The sequence below is a fragment of the Gadus morhua genome, chromosome 7 (genome assembly GCF_902167405.1).
Source record: "Gadus morhua chromosome 7, gadMor3.0, whole genome shotgun sequence".
NCBI classification, from domain to species: Eukaryota; Metazoa; Chordata; class Actinopteri; order Gadiformes; family Gadidae; genus Gadus; species Gadus morhua.
In genome coordinates, this window is record NC_044054.1 from 7364734 (window position 1) to 7371794 (window position 7061).

At 43.9% G+C, this 7061-nt stretch overlaps 1 long non-coding RNA gene across 1 annotated transcript; it reads left to right on the forward strand.

Annotated features, from left to right (window-relative positions):
• Positions 1 to 61: 61 nt before the first annotated feature.
• On the forward strand, positions 62 to 6730 carry LOC115547923 (uncharacterized). Its single transcript, XR_003977445.1, has 3 exons — positions 62 to 606; positions 1029 to 2232; positions 6111 to 6730. It is a non-coding gene; the product is annotated as an uncharacterized LOC115547923 (long non-coding RNA).
• Positions 6731 to 7061: the final 331 nt, after the last annotated feature.

Genomic DNA, 7061 nt, shown 5'->3' on the forward strand with positions numbered 1-7061 from the left:
CAACTACAAGTGTTATTTTGCACAAGCAAAAGAAAAAGCACACATTGATAATGATTTATTTTAATATGTTTCTTTTTTTTGTAATGAACTAGTTAAGTAAACAAGTTCTGCATTATAGATAGAAACACATCAGATAACCAACCCTCCCGACCATATCACAATACAATAGGCCTAGATTAAAATGGAATACAATCAGGCAGTATAAGGGGCAGCTGTGACTGGAACTCTTGTAACATTCTACATGGACCAATTATCAGAGCATTCCACCCCTTCTTTATAGGTCCATGGCTGTTTCCCAATGTGAAGGCTGCAGCCTTGCTAGGACGCGTCCTTGCTAGTCGCGTCCTATGGAGATGAGACTAGTGCTAGCTCGAGTGCTTCCTAGCGTCTGTAACGTTCAGACTTTGGAATGACTGGCTAGTGTGGAAGCGCTTCCGCTGTGTAAACACATGTGCACTTCTGAATAAAACATGGAAGCAATGAAGCTGATCAATATTTATTTGCTGTGGTGTGAGCTGGAGGAGGACTTCGAACGACTTTATTGGCGGAGGGTTGAACGAAGGAGACGATTGCTCTATTCTCGGAGTCTGCCATCAGAATGTCGAGGTATGTGAGCTTTGAATGTCAGAATTGTATTAAATTGTATTGCATTGAATTGTTGCATTGAGAATAGTGCTGCTTTTCATGTGTTTTTGTTGGGGCAACGCATATTCTATTTGAACATGGTTGTCTAGCTGATGGTTTTTCAAAATCAGAGTTTATGCTTCATAAGTTTGCGGAAATCTTTTCTGACAGCTAGCCCCGTCAAGTGTCACACGTTTAAATCCCTCTGTGAACGCCCCCTTGCCTCTCTTTGGGCAGGATGAGTTAGAATCATACAACTATTATTACCAGTGGGGTGGCGGAAGGCTATTGAAATATATGAAAATCCTATTCTTATGACAAACATCTCAAAGAATACTACATGTATGAAAGAATATATATATATATTATTTACCTATCTATCTATATTTACTCTGTTGTTGCAGGCCATGCATTACTGCCAAAACAAAGCCACCGTGCCAGTGCTGCAGCGCTTCTTCCAGGGAGAGGACACCCGCCCTGATTTCAGGCTTAGCCGGGAGGCTATCTAGGTCCTCCAAACGGAGCGACAGCACGGTTGGGGGCCCACCATGGAGAACCTGGTCTTTTTGTTTTGGATAGCCCCTGGCGCAGCCTATCGGATTCTGTCCAGAGCTTTTGGCATACCAATGTCATCTGTCCATCGAATGGTGCACAGAATTGCGGAGGAGGTTGTAGCTGTCCGGGGCAGTTTCATCAAGCTGCCATCAAATTATGAGGAGGTCAAGGCCATGGGGGAAGGGTACCCTGCTTTCGCTAAAGCAGCTGGGGCCAGGGGCGTTTCTAGGTTTCTGAAACATCCGGGGCTTAGCCCAAGAGGGAATAGGACAGTGCGCGTGCGGCAAATTTTGTTGTATACTTTATTGCGCATGCATTTTTTTTCATAATGCTTTACCTAAATAAACAAAATAGGCAGGTAATTATAGCTTTGAATAGCTACCTGACTGCTGCTTATCCCCAGACATCTAAAGTTCCATCAAGTTATTTCAGAGTCAAATTAATACAAGTGAGACAGACCTTACATTACCTATATCAGGTGTGTCAAACTCATTTTCACAAAGGGCCACTCTATGATGAAATGATAATCATACTAAGGGCCGACATGGAGTTTGCTGACATGCTTTCTTTTTATTTAGCCCCGAATAAAACAGCCTAGTGACGCCACTAGCTGGGGCCATCGACGGGTCCCACATCCAAATTAAATGTCCTTGCGGCCCTGATGGTCAAGACTTCGTGAACAGGAAGCTGTATCCATCCATGGTGCTGCAGGCAGTCTGTAACCATCAGGGTCGCTTCATTGACACCTTCGTGGGCTTCCCAGGAAGCGTGCATGAAGCACGCATCCTGCGAAATAGTTCAATTTACCTGGCTGGCAATTACCCTCCACCAGGCCATTTCATCTTGGGTGATGGTGGTTATCCATGCCTTACACAGCCGATAGCCCTTATCACACCATATAAGCGGCCACTCAGAGGCATGGCAGAGCAACGGTTTAACACTCATCACTCTCGGGACCGCTCAATTGTTGAGCGTGCCTTTGGGATGATGAAAACCCGCTTCAGGTGCATCTTTTTAGAGGCACTTAAAGTACATAGTGAGTTTGTTCCAAAGGTATATGTAATTCCATAATTATCCATATGTGTCTGTTTAACTTTCTTATTAGGGGTCCAAGCCAACAGGTTGGATCCCTATTGTTTTTGTAAGGATTTTTATTATTAGGGGTCCAAGCCAACAGGTTGGATCCCTATTGTTTTTGTAAGGATTATTATTATTATTATTATTTCGTACGCCTTAGAAGTGGGCCCACAGCCCAAACCGTAAATGGTGCCGACACGCCAATTGCATGACTAGATCCAGAATCGGCACCGCTACTCAGATAACAAAATCCAGACACGCCGGTCCCTAGGTGGCGCTATACCAAGGAATACGCGTTTGGGGCTATAACTCCCACATCGAACCTCCCACAGTCCAAAAACTTGTACACAGAGATGCACTGGAGTCTGCTGCATCTTTTGACATAGGCCACGCCCATTTGCGTCTAGAATTTTTTTTCGCAAAATCGCGAAAACCGCAAAACTGTTTTTTCGCTACTCCTCCCACATTTCTTGACCAATCGACACCAAACTTTGCACACGGCATCTTCAGACGCACACGCAAAGAATTGATAGACAGTTTTTTGATCCGACCTTCGACGACGAAACGGTATCGTTTTTAATATTTGTTTATTAGCTAAATTAGACGTGAAAAATCCAAAATCCAAAAAAATCCAAAATTACACATCGGATCGAGTCAAAATTTAACACACATGTTAGCGCCACCCTTAACGACGTTCGAATAAAAATTCGGAAAATTACGCCCTAAGGGGGCGCTATAAACGAGGAAATTGTATATCTTCTAATTGGCCCAAGGAATGTTCTTCAAACACAAGGGAAACCATCGAGGGGCAAACCCGAGTCTATATAGAAAATATGGCCAAGAATTATTATTATTATTTCCCTCTAGAAGTGGGCCCACAGCCCAAACCGTAAATGGTGCCGACACGCCAATTGCATGACTAGAACATTACGCAGCATGACTAGAACATTACGCAGACCACAAAAATACAGACACGCCGGCCACTAGGTGGCGCTATACCAAGGGAAAACGCGTTTGGGGCTATAACTCCCACACCGAACCTCCCACAGTCCAAAAACTTGTACACACATATTCACTGGAGTCTGCTGCAACTTTTGGCATAGGCCACGCCCATTTGCGTCTATAATTTTTTTTCGCAAAATCGCGAAAACCGCAAAACTGTATTTTCCCTACTCCTCCCACATTTCTTGACCAATCGACACCAAACTTTGCACACGGCATCTTCAAACGCACACGCATAGAATTGATAGACACTTTTTTGATCGGACCTTCGACGACGAAACGGTAGCGTTTTGAATATTGGTTTATGAGCTAAATTAGACGTGGAAAATCAAAAATCCAAAGAAATCCAAAATTAGACATCGGAACGAGTCCAAATTTTACAGACATGTTGGTGCTAACCTTAATGACGTTCGATAAAAATTTCGGAAAATTTCGCCATTAGGGGGCGCAATAAACGAGGAAATTGTATATCTTCTAATTGGCCAAAGGAATGTTCTTCAAACTAAAGGGAAACCATCAAGGGGCAAACCCGAGTCTATATAGAAAATATGGCCAAGAATTATTAATATGGGCGGGAGTTATTTGGCAAAGGAAAATTGTCTTTGGAAAATTTCGCCACAGGGCGGCGCCAAAAAACGACGACATTGTCTATCTCCTATTTGGCCAATGGAATGTTCTGAAAACGCGTTTCAGGCTATAACTCCCACACCGAAGCTCCCACAGTCAAAACCCTTATATCCACATGTTGTTCACGGTAGCGTTTTGAATACTTGCTTCGCGTTGTGCCGGCGAAATGCACATTTCTTATAGCGTTGTGCCGGCGAAATGCACACTTCTTGGACCCCTGCATAACTGCTTGCAGTTCTAGTTATTAGGGGTCCAAGCCAACAGGTTGGATCCCTATTGTTTTTGTAAGGATTTTTCCTATTATTATTCCCCCGTAAAAGTGGGAATACAGCCCAAACCGTAAATGTTGCACACACGCCAATTGCATGACTAGATCCAGGTCCGTGAGGACTACGCAGACGACAAAATCCAGACACGCCGGCCCCTAGGTGGCGCTATACCAAGGAATACGCGTTTGGGGCTATAACTCCCACACCGAACCTCCCACAGTCAAAAACTTGTACGCACATATTCACTGGAGTCTGCTGCATCTTTTGGCATAGGCCACGCCCATTTGCGTCAATAATTTTTTTTCGCAAAATCGCGAAAACCGCAAAACTGTTTTTTCCCTACTCCTCCCACATTTCTCGACCAATCAACACCAAACTTTGCACACGACATCTTCAGACGCACACGAAAAGAAAAACTCAAACACTTTTTGATCCGACCTTAGATTACGAAACGGTAGCATTTTGAATATTTGTTTATTAGCTACGTTTTACGTTGAAAATCAAAAATCCAGAAAAATACCAAAATTAGACATCGGATCAAGTCCAAATTTTACACACATGTCGGTGTTACCCTTAGTGACGTTCGAAAAAGATTTCGGAAAGTTTCGCCATTAGGGGGCGCAATAAACGAGGAAATTGTATATCTTCTACAAAATTTCGCCGCGAAAACGCTACACTGACTTCTCGCTACTCCTACCACAGTCAAATCCTTTGTATCCACAGGTTCAGGGTAGCGTTTTGAACACATGCTTCACTTTGTGCCGGCGAAACGCACATTTCTTGTCGCGTTGTGCCGGCGAAATGCACACTTCTTGGACCCCTGCATAACTGCTTGCAGTTCTAGTTATTATTATTTCCCTCTAGAAGTGGGCCCACAGCCCAAACCGTAAATGGTGCCGACACGCCAATTGCATGACTAGATCCAGGTCCGTGAACATTACGCAGACGACAAAATCCAGACACGCCGGTCACTAGGTGGCGCTATACCAAGGAATACGCGTTTGGGGCTATAACTCCCACACCAAACCTCCCAGAGTCAAAAACTTGAACGCACTTATTCACTGGAGTCTGCTGCATCTTTTGGCATAGGCCACGCCCATTTGCGTCCATAATTTTTTTCCGCAAAATCGCGAAAACCGCAAAACTGTATTTTCGCTACTCCTCCCACATTTCTTGACCAATCAACACCAAACTTTGCACACGGCATCTTCAGACGCACACGCAAAGAAATGATAGACAGTTTTTTGATCCGACCTTCGACGACGAAACGGTAGCGTTTTGAATATTGGTTTATTAGCTAAATTAGACGTGGAATAGCAAAAATCCAAAAAAATCCAAAATGAGACTTCGGATCGAGTCCAAATTTTACACACATGTTGGTGCTAACCTTATTGTCGTTCGATAAAAATTTCGGAAAAATTCGCCATTAGGGGGCGCAATAAACGAGGAAATTGTATATCTTCTAATTGGCCAAAGGAATGTTCTTCAAACTCAAGGGAAACCATCAAGGGGCAAACCCGAGTCTATATAGAAAATATGGCCAAAAATTATTAATGTGGGCGGGAGTTATTTGGCAAAGGAAAATTGTCTTTGGAAAATTTCGCCACAGGGCGGCGCCAAAAAACGACGACATTGTCTGTCTCCTATTTGGCCAATGTTCTGAAAACGCGTTTTAGGCTATAACTCCCACACTGAAGCTCCCACAGTCAAAACCTTTATATCCACATGTTGTTCACGGTAGCGTTTTGAATACTTGCTTCGCGTTGTGCCGGCGAAACTCACATTTCTTGTCGCGTTGTGCCGGCGAAATGCACACTTCTTGGACCCCTGCATAACTGCTTGCAGTTCTAGTTGTACATTATAATTGTAAAAAAACTTTTATGGATTAACCTAATTATAACACATGAATTTACATTAACATTCCTGTTTGTCTCTCTAAACCTTTTACTTGTGCAGGTGGTGACTGCGTATGCAGTTGGTGTGGGCGATGACCTCCCAGTGGAGGATGGGGCCATGGAGGGAGATGACCCTCCTGCTGAAGGAGAATGTGGCACGGAGTCACAGAGTGGAGCTCCTTGGCGTGCGGCCCTGGCCAATTATGCAGGGGAAAAAAGACAAAGAAAGTGTTGATAAACATGTATTTATTTGTATAGATAATATCTGATCTCATACATACATCCATTACATCCATACCATCCTTCATTCATTCACCCCTCTCAACCAAACGCTCAAGGAGAGAAGAAACGGTCAAACCGCTCCCTTGACTCCACCTCTCTCCTCTCATCCGCCTGCCGCTGATATAGAATATCCTCCGTCACCAGAAGCAGGAAGGGATCCTCCCTCCCTCATCTCCCTGCTCCGGCCCCTGCTGCGCCCACTGCAACTGCCCCCGATGTGATGACTCGTAGCAAAATGCGTTGTCCCAATTTTTGATACATTATTATTTCAACTATAGGTTATATTTACAGAAGAAAATTGTAATAAAATGGCGGGCGAAGAGGAAGAACTGTGCGAGCAAATACGATTATATAAGCATTTATATGATACTTCTTCACTATTACATTCCAACAAGATTGCTTTGGAGAATGCATGGAGGGAGGTTGCAAGTGCAATGGGAAAATCTGTTGTGAAAGTGAAAACGGACTGGAAAGCTGTCCGGGACAAATACGGAAGAGCGCATAAAAAGTGGGAGGTAGCGTGCAGTAGTGGTGCAGGGCAAATAACGTTCGGCTATCCAAAAGTCGTGACCCAACTTAGCTGGTTGAGCGAGTTCATCAGGCACATGTTAACAGAGTCTAATTTTCCGGTATGTAGGCATAATCAACGTGTGTGTGTGTGTGGAGAGAAAGAGAGAGACTATGTTTTCAATGTATTTTGAAATGGTAGGCTATTCACTTGGTCAGGATG